General features: G+C 38.4%; 1 protein-coding gene across 10 annotated transcripts in view; it reads left to right on the top strand.

Moving 5' to 3' along the window:
- NUMB (NUMB endocytic adaptor protein) overlaps positions 1-19,265 on the top strand; it is a 176,620-nt gene that overhangs the window by 8,577 nt on the left and 148,778 nt on the right. Inside the window, exon 1 of one of the 10 annotated variants that reach the window (XM_034642995.1) lies at positions 15,048-15,069. The exons of 8 other annotated variants lie outside the window; for them this stretch is intronic. The gene's annotated coding sequence lies outside the window, so the exon portion shown is untranslated. Of the gene's footprint in view, positions 1-15,047; positions 15,070-15,270; positions 15,307-19,265 lie in introns of those variants that run through there. One more of the 10 variants, XM_034642994.1, reaches the window with a different exon arrangement.

Raw genomic sequence — 19,265 nt, 5'->3', positions numbered from 1 at the left:
GTGGAGGGAGAGAGAGAATCTAGCTGACTCCCTGCTGAGCAGGGATGACACACACACGGGGCTTGATCCCAGGACCCCCGAGATTGGGACTTGAACTGAAACCAAGAGTCAGAGGCTTAACTGATTGAGCCACCCAGGTGCCTGTCTGCTCTTTAACTCACCTATCCTAATACCCTTTTATCTAAAAAAGACACTTCTTTTGAATTAAACATGTAGCCTTTTTCTGAGGGAAAATCAAATACTAAGTCCTTATTATTTAAATTGGAAATTCAAGGAAATGTTCTATAGTGATGATTAAAAACATTATATTGGGGCACCTGGGTGGCGCAGTCGTTAAGCATCTGCCTTCGGCTCAGGGCGTGATCCCAGTGTTCTGGGATCGAGCCCCATATCAGGCTCCTCCACTGGGAGCCTGCTTCTTCCTCTCCCACTCCCCCTGCTTGTGTTCCCTCTCTCGCTGGCTGTCTCTCTGTCAAATAAATAAATAAATAAAATCTTAAAAAAAAAAACATAGAGGAAAAATTATAAGGATCTTAATTAACCTTGGTAAATTCAAAATCAAGAATTAATGTAATTAGTATTACAGTTTTCCATGTAATCCTAGTTGAAAGTGAGAAATAGCATGGTATTTTCCTTTTCATTTAAAATATAATAAAAATATAATTCTTTTACAGTTTGTGTGATTTACTTAGCATTTTGAGATAAACTGATTCTTTGTTTAAAGAACATTTAACTTGGGGATCCTGGGAGGCTCAGTTGGTTAAGTAACCAACTCCTGACTTCTACTCAGGTCCTGATCTCATGGGTCGTGAGATGCAGCCCTGTGTTGGGGCTCTGGGCTTGGTGGGGAGTCTGCTGGAGATTCTCCCTTTCCCTCTGCCCACCGCCCCCCCGCCCCGGTCAAATAAATGAATCTTAAAAAAAAAAAGAACATTTAACTCTAAATTGAGCTCCTTTTTCCTATGTTTTAATATGCATTATTTTTTTTTTCTTTTTGGAGATCTTAAGAGCAAAGGGAAAAGTGTACATCTTTTACAATGCTATTTGAATTTTGTGTGTCTCATTTCTCTTTGTAGAGTTCTGCTTTTTTAGAATATGAGGACAGTACTTTGCCAAGTAAGAACTAATTTCCTGGGAAATTAGGTTGCTGGCTTGACTTCTTGCTGTGCCTTTCCCTTTTTCATTGCTTTGTAAAAGAGCTGAGCTTAGTCCTGTGGAAAATAACTAAATCACTTAATTATTTTCTCTAGTTCAAATTAAACACGATTGATACATATTTGCATTGTTGTGAATTCTGTAACTTTTTCTTATAGATTTGTTAACGTACCTTGAAGGGCTTTGACTTCATTTAATAAGTTGGCTGTTCATATCTGAAATAATACTAATGGTGTGTTCCTTTAATGAATGTTCTTATTTTTTTGGTCTCTTTTCCCCCCTCTAGTAGACTAGGTAGTGTGGGATATCACTTGTGCTTTTACAAGAAAGCCCAGACACTGAAATACAATCATAGTTTCTATGATAGTGACTCTTCATTATTTTTTTTAAGATTTATTTTGAGCAAGAGTGTGTGTGTGTGTGTGTGTGTGCGCGCGCACGCATGTGCACGTGGTGGGGGCACAGAGGGAGATAGAGAACCTCAGGCCGACTCCACTCTGAGGGCGCAGCACGTTGAGGACTCAAGGCAGGGCTTGATCCCACCACCCAGATCATGACCAGAGCCAAAATCAAGAGCCAAGCACTCAACCGACTGAGCCACCCAGGTGCTCTGACCCTTCATTATTTTTTTAATGACATTAACATTTATCATCTATTTTTCCTCATGCATATTTTTATTGAACACATAATTTTGGAACCTGCTTTTTTTTTTTTTTTTTTTTAAGGTCCTGCACTGGGCATGTGGCCCAACGCAGGGCTTGAACCCACGACCCTGAGACCAAGACCTAAACTGAGACCAAGAGTTGGTCACTTAACTGACTGAACCACCCAGGCACCCGTGGAACCTGCTTTTTTTAACATGCACTTTTAATTTCATTATAATTATTTGAAAACAGGTTAAAACAGCTAAGGAGTATTCCATTAAAGGATATATCATCATTTATACAACTGATTTCCATAGTTTTCACATTCAGATTATTAATTTCCAATTATTATAAACGGAACTTCATTGAATATTGCTAAACACAGATCTTTGTCCACATTTCTATATTGTTAAGATAGATTCTTGTAAGTGGAATTATCAAGTCAAGGTGTGCATTTCTGAGGGTTCTCAAGAGAGCAAAACATTGCATAATTGCTTTCTAGAAAGGTTGTACAAATTTACGTTCCCATTAGCAGTGTATGAGCTTGAGATATATACTCTTGCCAGCAGTGTTATCATGGAAAAATATTGGCTAATTTGATAGGGAGAAAATAGTAACTGGTTTCTGAAATTTGTATTTTATCACTAGTGGAACATTTTAAATATTATCATTAACCTTTAAGTATTTCCTTTAAGTGAAGTTATGTTCCTGTTCTTTGTCCTTTTTTTTTTTTTTTGAGTGGTGTCTAATTTTTATGTGGGATTTAGGGATGGATAATATTCAAAGATGGACTTAATTTACATAAATGATCATGTCCCTTTCTCTTTTTAGATTTTACTTATTTATTTGAGAGAGAGAGAACGAGCAGAGGAAGGGGGAGAGAGAGAGAGAAGCAGACTTCCTGCTGAATGTTAATGTCCCTTTAAATTTTGTTTTGCCCTCCCTCCCTGCAACTGCTTTCTGATTTTGTCTGTTCTTGAATTTCATATAAATGGGATATATGCTCTTTTTATCTGGCTTCTGTGCTTAACATATTTTTGAGATTCATTTTGTTTTGTATATTTATTTTTTTGTTAAAAAATAGAAAGTTACAGCGATTGTATGCCCTTTTAAATACAGTGCCATTTAAACCATTGCTAGGCCACAATTTATTCAATGTACCTTAAGTCCTACTTGTATCTCCCTAAGACACTGTTTCCATTGAAGTAGCCATTTTAAGCAAGTCTTCTTTTTTGTATATACATGGAAAATTTCTGGAGGGAACACTTAGGAGGAACATGCACCAAGAATGCATAAGAAAAAAGTATGTATGGGGGCGCCTGGGTGGCAGAGTCGTTAAGCGTCTGCCTTCAGCTCAGGGTGTGATCCTGGCGTTATGGGGTCGAGCCCCAAATCAGGCTTCTCTGCATGAGCCTGCTTCTTGCTCTCCCACTCCCCCTGCTTGTGTTCCCTCTCTCGCTGGCTGTCACTGTCTCTGTCAAATAAATAAATAAAATCTTTAAAAAAAAAAAAAGAAAAATATGTATGCGCACGTACTTTTAAGAGTTTTACTTAATAAAAAGTGGTATTGCTTGATAAAACCCTGAGATTTATTTGCCTCTCTCTCTCTCTTTCTTTTTAATTTTTTTAATTTTTTTAATTTTTAAGCAATCTGTACCTAGTGTGGGGCTTGAACTCACAGTCCCCGAGATCAAGACTTGCATGCCATACTGACTGAGCCAGCCAGGTGTCATTTGCTACTTATGGCACCAACTAAAAAATTCCTCAAAAGTTTATCTTTGGCAAAAAAACGCAAGTGAGTTACTAAACAAAAAATAAGTTTATTTTCAGAATAAAAATTAGCTTCAACTAGGGATTAAAATACATTTTATTTTTTTTAATTTTTATTTATTTATTTTTTAAGATTTTATTATTTATTTGACAGAGAGAAAAACAGCCAGTGAGAGTGGGAACACAGTCACGGGGAGTAGGAGAGGAAGAAGAAGGCTCCTAGTAGGGGAGCCTGATGTGGGGCTCGATCCCAAAACGCCGGGATCACGCACTGAGCCAAAGGCAGACGCTTAACGACTGAGCCACCCAGGCGCCCCTAAAATACATTTTAAAATGAGAATTTGAAGAAAATAAAAAGACATAACTTCCTAGGTCGCACAGTATTCCATTTTGTGAATACCACACTTTGTTTTCTGTTCTCCTGTTGGTAGACATTTGTGTTATTTCCAGTTTTTGCCTGTTATGAATAAGGCTGCTATGAACATTATTGTACAAGTCTTTCTGTGAACATGTTTCATTTCTTTTGGTTGACTACCTAAGAGTGGAATTGTTGCATCACAGGGTAGATGTATGTTTAACTTCATAAGAAATTGCCAAATGGTTATCCACTAGCAGTGTATGAGATTCAGTTCCTGCCTATCGTTGCCACCACCTGGGTTGTTAATTTCTTTCTTTCTTTTTTTTTTTTTAGCCAGTCTAGTGGGTATAAAATGATGTCTTAGAATGGTTTTTATTTGCATTTTCAGATGGCTAAAGATGTTGAGCATTCTCTCTCTCTTTTTTTTTTTTGTTTAAATCTTCATAAGGGCAAATTTCCAAATTAATAGTAAATATGTTAGTAAAAGGTTCAGTATATTTTATTACTATATGTGGATTTAGATTTATTAATCTGATTTGTAAGATCAGAGCTCAATTTGTAATTAAAATGAAAAAGATTTATTTCAAGCATAAGATTTTTCAGAAGTTCCATATCATAGTGATAATTCATAGATTTCTTGGAGATAAGTAAACTTACACTGTTCATTAATATTTGTGAGAATTTCGTTTGGTAAGTAAATGATTTAAAAGGAAGACTTGGGCTATGTTTTGTAGAGCTGTTTTTTGAATTTGATATATTGAATCATTGATTCAGGAACATTAAAATTGCATGATCTGGCTGGGAAACTAGCCCGTTTTTGAGCCACGTGTGAGAACTGATAGTCTAGTAGTGGGATTAGGTGTTAGTAGTAATACTAGCAGCAGCTGATGCTGTATTCCAGGCATTGTTCTAAGTGCTTTACATGCACTAATTTAATTTTCGTAATAACTCCTGTGAGGGTAGGTATTATTATTATTGAAGATTTGATTTATTGAGAGAGTGAGCTCGAGTTGTGGGGGCAGGGGGAGAGGGAGAAGCAGGTATAACACCCCAGGACCTCAGGATCATGACCTGAGCCCAAGGCAGACACTTAACCGACTGAGCCATCTAGGTGCCCCTGTCTTTATTATCCTTATTTTCCTGTTGAGAAATTTGAGGCAAAGAGGTTAAAGCATTTGCCCAAAATCATAGAGCAAATGGTGGACTCAGACATAGGGAGTCTGGCTCCAGAGGTCATATTCTTACCCTTCAGTGCTCAAGTGGTTAAATACAGTCAATTTTATGTTCTTTATAGAGCATATCCTTCTGTGGTAGTGGTGGTCATAGTTTAAATTGGGATTTTAATTTTGCAAATAGGTTCTCTACAGGTTTCCCTCACTTCACTATCAGTACTCCTGTCATGTATCCCAGGGGGCGTGATTTATGGAAGGAAAGTTTTATCTGAGTTAACAGATGAACAACCCTAGTAACCTGAGATTGAGCGCTCTCCTAGAGATGTCATTTCTGTCTATACCTTAATTGAGCCTTGGAATTGGAACAACTACTTTCAGACAGTCTTCAGCCATGTTTGTTTAACTGGTCTTTGTGAAAATCTCTAAATGTAAATGTTTAACATCCTCTGGAAACAAACTGAGTGAGATATGAGGTTGATGGAGCTTGTGCCTGAAAAATGTTGGGCCTAATAACAGCACTCCTTAAATAAATGATATTCATAGATACTTTTGAAGCGCTGACATAAGAATCACAGTCTTAAAATTCTTTTCTTCCTGAATCTCCTGCATACTGAAACTCTTTGTCTTTAGTTTGGATTTAGGCAAGATTGATCTTTGAGGGCTGTATTTTTTTTTTTTAAGATTTTATTTTTAAATAATTTCTACACCCAGTGTGGGATGGATCTCACAACCCCGAGATCAAGAGTTACAGGCTTTATGGACTGATCCAGCCAGATAACCATAGATTTATTTGGTCAGTTTCCTTGAAAGAAGGTTTGAGGTTGGAAAGAAATGAAAGTATAAATTGGCTTTTTATGTTGCCACACCTTTTTTGTCTTCTTCCACTTCTGATTTGGTATTGTTGATATCATGGGTGACTTAAACAAATTGGGGTAGATGGGAAGCATTTGGTGTGTATTAAATGAGAGAATGTAAATTAAAAAAAATTTTTTTTAAATTTATTTGAGTAATCTGCATCCAACATGGGGCTCGAATTCATGATGCTGAGATCAAGAGTCACATGCTCTTGTGACTGAGCCAGCCAGGTATCCCAAGAATGTCAGTTCTTCTTCTTCTTCTTCTTTTTTTTTTAAAGTTTTTTTTTTTCCCTCCTCTTGAGCAGGGAGCCCACCATGGGGCTCAACCCCAAGGCCCTGGAATCATGACCTGAGCCGAAGGCAGACACTTAACCACCTGAGCCACCGAGGTGCCCCTGTAAATTCTTGAATAAAGAAATCATAAGATATGAATTTAATTCCTGTGTAGCCCCACTCTGTGATTTGGCTAAATGTTTTAACTTCTCTGGGTCTTTATTTTTCTTTTATGAGGTGATGGTATTGGACTTGATGATCTTTAAAGGTTTTTAATACTGAAATATTCAAATTATTCTGAAATTATAGTGAATAATATAATGAATATAATTCTTTTTTTTAATAATTCAGCTTTTTAAATATCAAAAATAAGTGTGCCAATGCTGTTTTTAGAGCAGTATCCATTTGTCACTGATTTTCAGTAAGGATCTTAAGTCATATGTCATATTTCTATTTACGTGTGGGCCTGTTTTCTTTTTTTTTAAGATTTTATTTATTTGATAGAGAGAGAGCCAGCCAGCGAGAGAGGGAACACAGGCAGGGGGAGTGGGAGAGGAAGATGCAGGCTCCTAGCAGAGAAGCCTGATGTGGGGCTCGATCCCAGAATGCCGGGATCACACCCTGAGCCGAAGGCAGATGCCTAACAACTACGCCACCCAGGCACCCCAGTGTGGGCCTGTTTTTATGCTCTGTTTGCCTATCTTAGAGCCAGTATCACACTGTCTTTATTTACTATAGCTTTGTAGTAGATTTAGATATCTGGTATGGTGAGGCTTCATACCCCCACTTTGTTATTCTTTAAAATTATCTTGGTTATTCTTCTAAATCTCTGTTAACCTTTAAAATTCTGTGATTTTTGTGTATTCTGCTTAGACTTTCTGGGTATTTGATCGGTAATCAGTATAGTCTTAGTGAATGAATACAGTGAACAACAGCCAGTTACCCTCTAAAGGCTTATGAATAATAGTGTTACAAGTTAATATCAGTCATAAAATTATGACTTTTGAAAATATTCCTAAAAAACTTGCCTTTTTCTTTTGGTAGTATTTAACTAAGTTACTTTCGAATTTGGGCTGGGTGTAATATTAAATATCTTGAATGGTCCTACCCCTGGTCTCCCTGCCTGCCACCTCTTTCGATACTCCCTTTGGATTAAAATTTTGGAAAGAGTAAGTAGGATTTTTGAAAAATTGTTGTTTAGACAGTTTAAAACCACCTTAAAAGTCATGATAAATTCCACATGAAATTGATGAAATATGCTTTTAATGAGCACTTTTACTTTACAACTAGTTGTGTTGTATGAGCGCCATCATTTGAACTTCAGACCTGGAAAGGACATTAGTTTTTGTTTACTTGAAAATACTTCATATTTTCATTTTGTAGTGTGTAAGGTTGAGTTCTATAGCACACTCACTGAAAATTTTGTTTTCTGTTTCCTAACTAACATCATCAAACATGATTTCAGTGGAACTCTACAGTTTCTCTATGCTGTAGCTGGTTTGATCTTTTTAACCTCTTCTTCTTATATGTCCTTTACTTTTTTTTTTTAAGATTTTATTATTTTTGTCAGAGAAAGAGGGAGCACAAGCAGGGGGAGCAGCAGGCAGAGGGAGAAGCAGACTCCCTGCTGAGCAAGGAGCCAGAAGTGGGACTCAGTCCCCTGAGATCATGACCTGAGATGAAGGTAGACACTTAACCAACTGAGCCATCCAGGTGCCCCTGTCCTTTACTTTTTTCCATTTTTGTCCTTTTATTAAGGCTTTTTGGTCTGCCTTGAATGCTTTTTTTTTTTTTTTTTCCTGTTACCTTCTAAGCCATCATAGAACCATCTTCTTATATGAGGGCTTTCTTATCACTTTTTCTACTTTTATGTCTTTCCCTTTTGATCCCATAGCACTTTGTAGCAGTATGATATGGCATATTATCTGCTCTGCATTTATAGTTACATACATTTTTCCTCCCTAAGTAGATTATGTACCTACTGGGAACAAGATCCTTGTCACTTTGACTTATTCTTTGTAACTCCCACAGTTGCCTATCACAGTTCCTTGCATGTAGTGGGTCCTGAGTGGTGTTGGAATTGAATTAATTTAATCATCTCTGCCCTCAGTGAAGCTTATAGTGTAGGGGAAGGAGATGCACAATAATAAGTACAGAGGAAGATTGCCATTTGAGAATATGCAATGAAAATAATGAATGGTATTCTATGGTGGGAGAATAACAGGGGAACCAGTTTTGATCTGGTTGGCGAAGGCCACACTTAGGATTGACATTTGAATTGGTATGAAGAATTAGAAGGAACCACCATGCACAGAGCTGGAAGTATTTTGTGCTTGTGGAAAGAGTAAAGTAAGAAAGAGCTTGAATTTTTGAGGAACTGAAGTCAGGCAACAGCTTAGTGAGTGTGAGGAAAGCTTAGTGAGCTTGTAAGATGAGCTTAGATAGGTATAAATACAGAGGTCAGTCATGAAGTGCCTTGTAGGTTGCTGTAGGGGATTGGGATCTTGTTCTAAATGGGGTGCCATTGAAGGATGTTAAGCAAAGGATAAGATAAATATGATATACATTTTTAAAAGATTTATTTATTTTAGAGAAAGAGAGCCTGAGTGAGCTGGGAGAGGGGCAGAGGGAGAGAAGCAGACTCCCCGCTGAGTGCAGACTCATGTCTCAGCCTCATGACCCTGGGATCATTCCCTGAGCTGAAAGCAAGAGTGAGATGCTTACCTGACTGGGTCACCCAGGCAACCTATGATACACATTTTTAAAAGATCATCATGACTATTATCCGATAGATTGTAGGGAGAAGCAAAAGAGAAAGCAGGAAGAGCAATTTAGAAGGGTGTTGGAAGTAGAGACCGAAATGGATGAATTCAGATACATTTAGAATTTTCAAGATTTACTGATGGATTAGATGTGAAGGAGAAAAATCAAAGGAATCAAAGCTATTTCCCACATTTCTGGCTTGGTATTTATTGAGATATAGGAGGACTGGGAAAAGAACTTTTTTTTTTTTTTTTTTTTTTTAAGAGGATGAGAATCATTGTTTTGGATCTGTGAATTTCCAACTGACATCTAAATGATAGTGTTGAGATATGGGAGGCTGGAGCTTAAGGAGAGGTGATGCTGGGAATTGTCATTGTATAGATGGTATTGAGAGCCATGAGGAAAGGGTAGAATCAGCTGTCTGGTACTGAGCTGAGAGGAACTCCAAATATTCCTTCTAGTGAGGGAGGAGAAGAGAGTTTATATGGAGAGAATCCAGGATTTGTCATGTCATGGAGGCCGAGAGAGGAACAGTGCCAATTTGATTTATCAAAGTGGAAGTTATTGATGATCTTGTGTTGGTCATCTCTCTGTGTCTTTTCAGATCTGTTTTTGCCCTTTTCTTCCCTTCTTTGTGCTTCAGAAGGCTGACCTCTATGGTTGGCGTCACCCAGGCTTCTTTGCCTTCTGGCTTCATGTTGTGTTCAGCCAGTGGAGATACAGTTGACAGGAGATTGGGCAGTGGAAGGAAAAAGAGATTAGGGTATTTATTCCCTTTCCTCTTCCCTGTGTGGCTGCAGTTTACGGAAAAACTGCATACCTCTACCTGTAGCTACGGGGTACCTTTTCCATCGCCATAGCCTTTTCTGGTTCTGATAACTTCAGGCTTCAGAGAGGTGAGAGCTTGTACCTTCTAGGAGTTCAGAGAAGGTAACGGCCTCTCTCTCTCTCTTTTTTTTCCTTCCTTCCTTCCTTCCTTCCTTCCTTCATTCCTTCCTTCCTTCCTTCCTTTTTTGATTGCTCTCTATATATGTTACCTTAATCTCACCACACTTTGGTAAATTGTCTCTCCATTAAGCTCTCTTCATTTATTCCTTTAAGTATGCCATCTGTTTAAGGGGCAGTTTCAGTGAGCTTGTGGAGGTAGACCAGTTTGGAGCAGGTTGAATAGTGAATGGAAAGTTGGGAATTAGAGACTGTGAGAGCTGATACTTTTTTGAGGAGTGTGGCTCTAAAGGGTAACAGAAATGGGGGAGGAGGAGCATAGCTGTGTAGGGAATGATGGGATACTCTACAAAACATGTAAATACAGGAGGTAATAGTACATGCTTGCATGATAATGAGAATGATCTTTTAGAAGAGGACAGATTGATGATACAGGAGAGAGTGAATTATGGAAGGAAGGAAACCTTTAAGTGAAAGAGATAATACAAAGAGCAAACTTCAGTGGTCATTTAATAGTAATCAGAGGGGCGCCTGGGTGGTTCAGTTGGTTAAGCATCCAACTCTTGGTTTTGGCTTAGGTCGTGATCTCAGGGTCTTGGGATCCAGCCCCATGTCGGGCTCTGAGCTCAGTGTGGAGTCTGCCTGGGATTCTGCTTCTCTTCCTCTGCCCCTCTCCCTGCTCTTGCTTGCTCACTTGCTCTCTCTCAAAATAAAAAAAAAAAATCTTTAAAAAAATTAATCAAGATGCTTATTCATTTTAAAGTAGGGGAGAAGATGATTACTGGTTCAGTTTGGGGGGTGTTATAGATTTAGTTATAGAAAAAATAGGGAACTTTAATCTGATGGCTTCTATTTTCTTAATGAAGGTATTGTAAATTAAGGAGTGGGAGAAATGGAGAGGTGGGTGAAGTGTTTAAGGATTGAGGAAAAGTTATAAAACAGCCACTACAGGGAGCTTTAAGAGTTGTATTGCTGTGGGACGCCTGGGTGGCTCAAGTAGGTTAAGCGATTGCCTTCGGCTCAGGTCATGATTCTGGAGTCCCAGGATTGAGTCCCACATCAGGTTCCCTGCTCAGTGGGGAGTCTGCTTCTCCCTCTGACCCACCCCCTCTTGTGAACTCTCTCTCCCTCTCTCGTTCTCTCTCTCTCAAATAAATAAAATCTTAAAAAAAAAAAGTAGTATTGCTGTGATTGAGGTTGTTGTGAATTTATGACAATAATCAGTCTGACTGGATATGTGATTTTCTGCAATATTCCACCCCTCTGTCATGGTCATGGAGAAGGTTAACTGGAATTTTGCTAGGAGAGTATGAAGGAGAGAGACATGGGAAACATTGAATTGAGTGCAAGGAGTGATTATATTGATGAACTGTGAAATCTGTACTGGATAAAAAAGACAAGTGAAGCCAGGGGAATGATAGAAAGGAAGTGGAGGGTTTCATAAGCAGGTGGTCTCATTAAGAGCTAAGAATTATTTCTGAGGGCCAGTTGAACAAGTGCGTTGGAAAGATCAAATCTTTTATTATATGTCATCTTTCTCATTTATGTCCCAAATAACCGGTATTTGTGTAGACTTAGCCACTTGGCATCTCCCATTCTATTTTTTTTTTTTTCAAAGATTTTATTTTTTTGGAAGAGAAGGAGCATGAGTGAGAGAGAACAAGAGAGCACAAGCAGGGGAAACAGCAGAGGGAAGGGAGAGGGAGAAGCAGGCACTCTACTGAGTAGGGAGCCCAACACAGGGCTGAATCCCAGGACCTTGGGATCATGACCTGAGCTGAAGGCAGACGCTTAACCAGCCAAGCCACTCAGGTGCCCCGCAGAATCTCCCATTCTAAATAGACAGTTTATTTTTTATTTTTAAATTGGGTCTTTTTTTTTTTTTTTAAAGACTTATTTGAGAGAGAGAGTATCGGTGCATGCACTGGGAAGAGGGGCAGAAGGAGAGAAGCAGATTTTCCACTGAGCACAAAGCCCCACCTGGGGGCTTAGTCTCACGACCCTGAGATCATGGCTTGAGCTGAAACCAAGAGTTAGTTGCTCAACCAATTGAGCCACCCAGGTGCCCCTAAATAGATGGTTTAAATCCACATTCTAGGGGCGCCTGGGTGGCACAGCGGTTAAGCGTCTGCCCTCGGCTCAGGGCGTGATCCCGGCGTTCTGGGATCGAGCCCCACATCAGGCTCTTCTGCTATGAGCCTGCTTCTTCCTCTCCTACTCCCCCTGCTTGTGTTCCCTCTCTCACTGGCTGTCTCTATCTCTGTCAAATAAATAAAAAATCTTTAAAAAAATAAATAAATCCACATTCTAGCCAGATGGATTTAAACACACACACTGTCTGACCTATAGAGTTTATGAGTGTGATTTCAAACTTGGCATTTTAAAGTCTAATAAAAATATTTGTCTATTTGATAAATATGGATATTTATCAAATTAACTTCCTTTGTTAACTGCTTTCTATATATAGGACACAGGAAAATAATTTCCTCTGAATAATATCTGGTTCTATTTAGGATCTTTCTATGAAATTTGTGACATAAGATCTAAACTCATTTTTCCTTAAAACCATTAAAAAATTCTTATTTATTATTGGTACAGTCTTTTGGAAAACAGTTTGGCATGTTCTCATATACAGTTAAACACACATTTACTGTAATGATCTAATAGATCTAATAGGTATTTACTCAAGTGAAATGAAAACTTAAGTCAAGCTGAAACCTCTATGCTAATGCCCCAGACTGGAGACAAATTCAAATGTACAGCAACTGTGAACCTTCATACAGTGGAATACTATTTGGCAGTGCATGCAGCAACATAGGTGGATAGCGAATGCCTTATGCTAAGTGAAAGAAGCCAGACTCAGAAGACCACATACTGTGTGATTCCATTTTTCTGCTATTTTGGAATAAATGAAACTAAAAGGACAGAAAACTGACTAGTGGTTGCTGGGGGTGGGGGCATGAGGGAATTTTTTTGAGGTATTCTTTTTTGTTTGTTTGTTTAAAGTTTTGATTTATTTATTTGACAGCGAGAGAGAGACAGCCAGTGAGAGAGGGAACACAGGCAGGGGGAGTGGGAGAGGAAGAGGCAGGCTCCCAGCGGATGAGCCTGATGTGGGGCTCGATCCCAGGACTCTGGGATCACACCCTGAGCTGAAGGCAGATGCTTAATGACTGAGCCACCCAGGCGCCCCCTTTTCTGAGGTATTCTATACTGCCTCTATCTGTTCTGTATCTTGATTGTGGTGGTTACATGACTGTGTATTTTTCGAACTCAGAAGTGTACACTTAGGGGCGCCTGGGTGGCACAGAGGTTAAGCGTCTGCCTTCGACTCAGGGCGTGATCCCGGTGTTACGGGTTCGAGCCCCACATCAGGCTCCTCCACTATGAGCCTGCTTCTTCCTCTCCCACTCCCCCTGCTTGTGTTCCCTCTCTCACTGGCTGTCTCTATCTCTGTCGAGCAAATAAATAAATAAAATCTAAAAAAAAAAAAAAAGTGTACACTTAAAAGTGAATTTCAGGGTTGCCTGGGTGGTGCAGTCGGTTGAGTGTCTGACTCTTACTTTCAGCTCAGGTCATGATCTCAGGGTCATGAGATTGAATCCCGAGTGGGGCTCCGTGCTTATTAGCAGCAGTGTCTGCTTGAGTTTCTCCCTCCTCCCACTGCTCTTCTCCCCCATGTGTGTGCGCATGAGTGAGTTCTCTCTCAAATAAATAAATCCTTAAAGAAAAAGTGAATTTCAGTGTTTATAAATTATACCTCAAAGTTCTAGCATATAATATGTTACCATATTAAAAGGTATTTTGGAAAACTGTCTCAAGAAAATGTTTGTCTTTAGATTCTACCTACGTGACTTTCGGGAAGGAGAGTGCGGTAGACAAGCATCATTAGCATTTATAAAGTTCTTTGAAGCTCTAGAAACACGTAAATGCTGAATTTGTCTATGTATAGCAAACACTCCTATCATATGTTTAAAAGAATGTTACAATGTTAGAAGAGAAAAAGAGGAACACCTGGGTGTCTCAGTTTGGTGTCTGCCTTTGGCTCAGGTCGGTCCACATCAGGCTCCTTGCTTGGCAGGGAGCTTGCTTCTCCCTCTGCCTGCTGCTGCCCCTGCTTATGCGCTCTCTCTCTCTCTCTCTCTGACAAATAAATAAATAAAACCTTAAAAAAAAAAAAAAAAGACCCTGAAGTCTAGGTTAGGTTAGCCAAAGTCACACAGCTAGTTATTAGCAGAGATAGGTCTAGAATTTAAGTGATGGATTACTAATTTGATATTTGTTTTATTAAAACACCCTTTTTATTCTGAGCTATTCCTTCTAGAGACTATTTTTAATTCCTATTTGGAACCCTTTAATTGTGTCATCCTAAAGCTGGAAACCACTCCCTTCCTAGTGGTAGGAAAGTCCTGTGTCTGGTTGATAATAGGACTGTGTCTGGTTGATAAATAGGAAGGTTAAATTTGAGAGATCCTGCATCACTTGAAGTTTGCTTAGACATAATCAACAAGTTTAGTTATAAAGACACTTTTCTTTAGCTGTGGGAAACTGGATTCTTAGTTCTGGAGTTGTCAAAGTTTTCCAGTTAGAAATAGGTTTTTGTAACTTTATTGCATTTAAAAAACAACCTTTTGCTGGGGTGACTTCCTGACGCAGAGGAGTGTGCAACTCTTGATCTCAGGCTTGTGAGTTCAAGCCCCATGTTATGTATAAAGATTACTAAGTAAATAAATAAAAACTTAAAAAAAAAAAACTCCAGCCTTTTCAGATTATCATGATTATTGGTTTGTTGGGAAGGTAGGAAAGGTTTAAGAGTGGTATGTTTTTTTCTGGTTACCTTAAGGAATGAGGATTTATTTTATAAATACCCAGGGGTGTGAGGAAGCACCAAAAGGCTTAATAGTTACACATGTAGGAAATGGAGAATGGAACATCATTCAGATACAACAGCAGATTTAGTTGTCTTCTATATATTATGGAAAGTACAGTTTTATTATTTTCAATTTTTAATTTTTCTTTTTTTTTCTTTAAGTTTTTGTTATTGAAGTATAGTTGACATACAATGTTATATTAGTTTCAGGTGCACAATGTAGTGATTCAACACTTCTATACATTTTATAGTGCTCATCACGGTAAGTGTAGTCACCATCTGTCACCATAAAAGGTTGTTATTAACTGTATTCCCTATGCTGTACTTTTCATATCTGTGATTTATTTAACTGGAAGCTTGTACCTCTTAATCCCCTTCACGTATTTTGCCTATCCCCCACCCTGTCCCTTCTGNTGCCCTGAGCCGAAGGCAGACGTCTAACCGCTGTGCCACCCAGGCGCCCCTCAACACTTCTATACATTTTATAGTGCTCATCACGGTAAGTGTAGTCACCATCTGTCACCATAAAAGGTTGTTATTAACTGTATTCCCTATGCTGTACTTTTCATATCTGTGATTTATTTAACTGGAAGCTTGTACCTCTTAATCCCCTTCACGTATTTTGCCTATCCCCCACCCTGTCCCTTCTGGCAACCACTGGTTTGTTCTCTGTATTTATAAGCCTATTTCTGTTCTGTTTTGTTTTTTAGACCGCACATGTAAGTGAAATCATGTGGCAATTGTCTTTTAACATTTGATTTATTTCACTTAGCATAATACCCTCTGGGTCTATCCATGTTGTTGCAAATGGCAAAAACCTCATTCTTTTTTATGGTTGAGTAGTATTCTTGTGTGTGTGTGTGTGTGTGTGTGTATACACCACATCTTCTTTATCCATTTATCTGTTGATGGACAGTGAGGTTATTTCCATGTCTTGGCTATTGTAAATAATGCTGCATTGAACACAGGGGTGCATATATCTTTTTGAGTAATATTGGTTTTTTTTTTGTGGGGGAGGTAAATACCCAGTAGTGGAATTACTGGATCATATAGTATTTCTGTTTTTGACTTTTTGAGGAACCTCCATACTGTTTTCCACAGTGGTTGCACCAATTTACATTCCTACCAACAGTGCATGAGGGTTCACTTTTCTCCACATCCTCACCAACGTCTGTTACTTCTTTTCTTTGTGATATTAGCCATTCTCACTGGTGTGAGGTGATATCTCATTGTGGTTTTGGGTTTTCTCTGGTGATTAGTAATTTTGAGCATCTTTTCATGTGTCTGTTGGCCATTTGTATGTCTTCGTTGGAAAAATGCCTATTTAAGTCCTCTGCCTGTTTTAATCAGATCATTTGGGGCGTTTTTGGTGTTGAGTTGTATACGTTCTTTATATATTTTGAATATTAACCCCTTTTCAGATTTATCAGATATTATTGAGAGGGAGCTTTTGCTGTCCCTCTATGTTCACTTCCCTCCTTGTATTAGAAGTTTTATGCTTGCCTCTGGACCTCAGTTCTAGAACCAGGCTTAGAGTTCCTGCCTCTCAGGGATATTGGTGATAGTGTGGATATTGCAGAACCAGTTACAGAGCTAATGGGTGTCCTGGTTACTGTCTTGATTTTGAAGCTGTGTCTGTGTCCTGCAACCTTCGTGGGAGTTATTTACTATAAGCCATAGCCCCAGGTAGAGCTGGCAAGTTGTTTTCTTTTCTTTTCTTTTTTAAAGATTTTATTTTATTTTTTAAAGATTTATTTATTTGAGAGAGACAGACAGATGAGACAGTGAATGTACGCTGTGGGGAAGGGGCAGGGGGAACAGGAGAGAGAGTCTCAAGCAGACTCTGAGCTGAGCACGGAGCCTGATACAGGGCTTGATCTCACGACCCTGAGATCATGACTTGAGCTGAAACCAAGAGTCTAACACTGCCACACAGGGATCCCTAAATTTTTTATTTTTAAGGAATGTCTACAACCAGCGCAGGGCTTGAACTCACAACCCTGAGATTAAGAGTCACATGCTCCACTGACTGAGCCAAAAAACCCCAAGTTGTTTTCTTTATAAGGGAGCCCTACCCCAACCCTAGCTCTGATAAATCCTCTGTCTTACTTACATGGAACACTTTTAGTCCCTGTTCCCCAAGGAAGCCAGACTCCCAGCTGCCACTGCTTGTTTTTGAACTAGGACTCTGGTGGGCTCCTGGCTTCAGCACTGCTTACCATTTTGGATTTACAATCCCTATCACTGCTTGAAAGATATGTATGTTATTTTTTATGCATTGTTTATGTATTTGACACATTTGTATATTGTTTTTGGATGAATTTACTGCACCAACTAGAACCCTTTTTAATCTTTCAGTTAGTTTCTCATCTTTAAAATTGGAATTATAGCCCTTATCTCTTGTTTTTTGTGCTGATGAAGTGAGGTTATATACACACTTGTATCTGAATTCTGTGAACAATGCCTATCATACAATAAATGCTTTATGTATGTCAGCTGTTATATTTTCAAGTGAGTCCTATAATTCCTTATTGGTTTCTGTGTTTAGACAGATATATCTATAGATATAGATATCTATATATAATATATAATAACCCTAAAACACTTGTCAATCAGTATTTGAAACTTCTGCAAATGTATCTGGGGATTATGGTATGTTTTGAGGGTTTTGGGTGATATATTTAAATCTAATTTTAATCTATGTCTTAGCAACTTTGAATTGGAGGTTTTTCAAGATGACTTGCAATTCTTTTCAATATATGAAGTGTTGAAGTGCTTAATTCTTTCTATTTGTGGTAACATTTTAGAAATATTCAGGTGATTGATAATTCTTTTAAGCTCTATTGCATATACTTTCCATTAGCTACTAATCAAAAAAGTTAGTGCAGTATGATATCACAGAGATTATGGAAGTTGTAATGAAGTGAATTTCAAGTCAGGAAAATAGAAGTAACTGTGCATGAAGGAGAAAATAAGGTCTTGTTTCAAGTAGAGACTTTGGCTTAGACAACCACAATTATGACTGAGTAAAGTTCCTCTTTGGGAAGGAGGAACAAAAAGGAGGGATAAAATATAACAAGACAGGGGTGCCTGACTGGCTCAGTCTGTAGAGTATGCAACTCTTGATCGCAGGTTTGTGAGCTCGAGCCCCACGTTGGGTGTAGAGATTACTTAAAATCTTAAGACTTTCAGCTTTTGTGTGTAGTTTATAACTAATATGCTTTCATGTTGTAACTCCTAAAGAGTTCACTCCAGCCAGTTAAACTTTACACGTGAATTTAGAAGCATAAATGAAAAAATTTTTTTCTTTTAAAATAGAAATGTCAAATTATTCTTTCTTCTTGGGTTTTGGGTTTGAATTAGTGGAGGGATGAGTCATGTAGATTATTGTCCACCCTTTTTTAGGGAAGCCTTAGTATATTAGTTCTGCCCTTTGGAAATGTGTCTAAGAAGATTGTACTTGCTGATAAATGATCTTATTTCCGTATTTCTTCAGCTGAAATAATAAGACATACTGCTTCCTTTTTCCTCTTACATCAAGCCTTGGTATGCCTTTGCTTTTATTTTTGTCTTGTCTTATAAACTGTTGTGTGCATATGGATGTTTGGAACTATGGAAGTGTATTATCAATTAAGAACCATAGCACTAACACCATTTAGAGTTTTAAAGTTAATCTACCAGTCACAAATGAGTTATAATTCAATAAGCCATCCCTTCATGTTGTCATTCTCAAATGAACTGAGACCACTAATCTAGGGACTACATTAGAGACACTTCGGTTAAGCTGAGATTTTCATGAAGTTCTTAATGGTTATGCATTTCTCTCCAAAATGGAAAGGATTGTTGTTGTTTTTTTTTTAAGGTTTATTTGAGAGAGAGCAAGCGCATGGTGCAGGGAGGGGCAGAGGGAGAGGGAGAGAGAATCCTCAAACAGATACCCCTCTGAGTGTGGAGCCAGATGTCGGGATGGATCCCAGGACCCTGAGATCATGACCTGAGCCAAAATCAAGACTTGGTCACCTAACCTAGTGAGTCACCAGGCACCCCCAAATGGAAAGGTTTTTAAAAAAGACTTTATTAACTTTTTAACAGTCAGAATCTGTAGTGAGATTCTGGAATGTTTGATTAAGTTGAAGATTGATTAAAATTATGATCCAGAATCTTTTTGATATTAGAAAGTAATTAGATACTATACGTCATCGTAATTGCTAAAATTTTACCTTTCTTCTGGGGTGCCTGTCTGCTCAGTCTGTAGAACATGCAACTCTTGATCTTGGGGTTGTAAGTTTGAGCCCCACGTTGGGTGTAGAGATTACTTAAAAAAATCTTTTAAAAATTCTCATATTGAGAAATAACTACTATAGGTAGTATAGCTGTCTGTGATATATCAAAATAGTTCAAGAGGCTTTTTTTTTTTTTTTAAAGATTTTATTTATTTATTCGACAGAGATAGAGACA

Source organism: Ailuropoda melanoleuca, chromosome 14 (assembly GCF_002007445.2).
Source record: "Ailuropoda melanoleuca isolate Jingjing chromosome 14, ASM200744v2, whole genome shotgun sequence".
Classification (NCBI taxonomy): Eukaryota; Metazoa; Chordata; class Mammalia; order Carnivora; family Ursidae; genus Ailuropoda; species Ailuropoda melanoleuca.
This window is presented reverse-complemented; position numbering and strand designations above follow the sequence as displayed.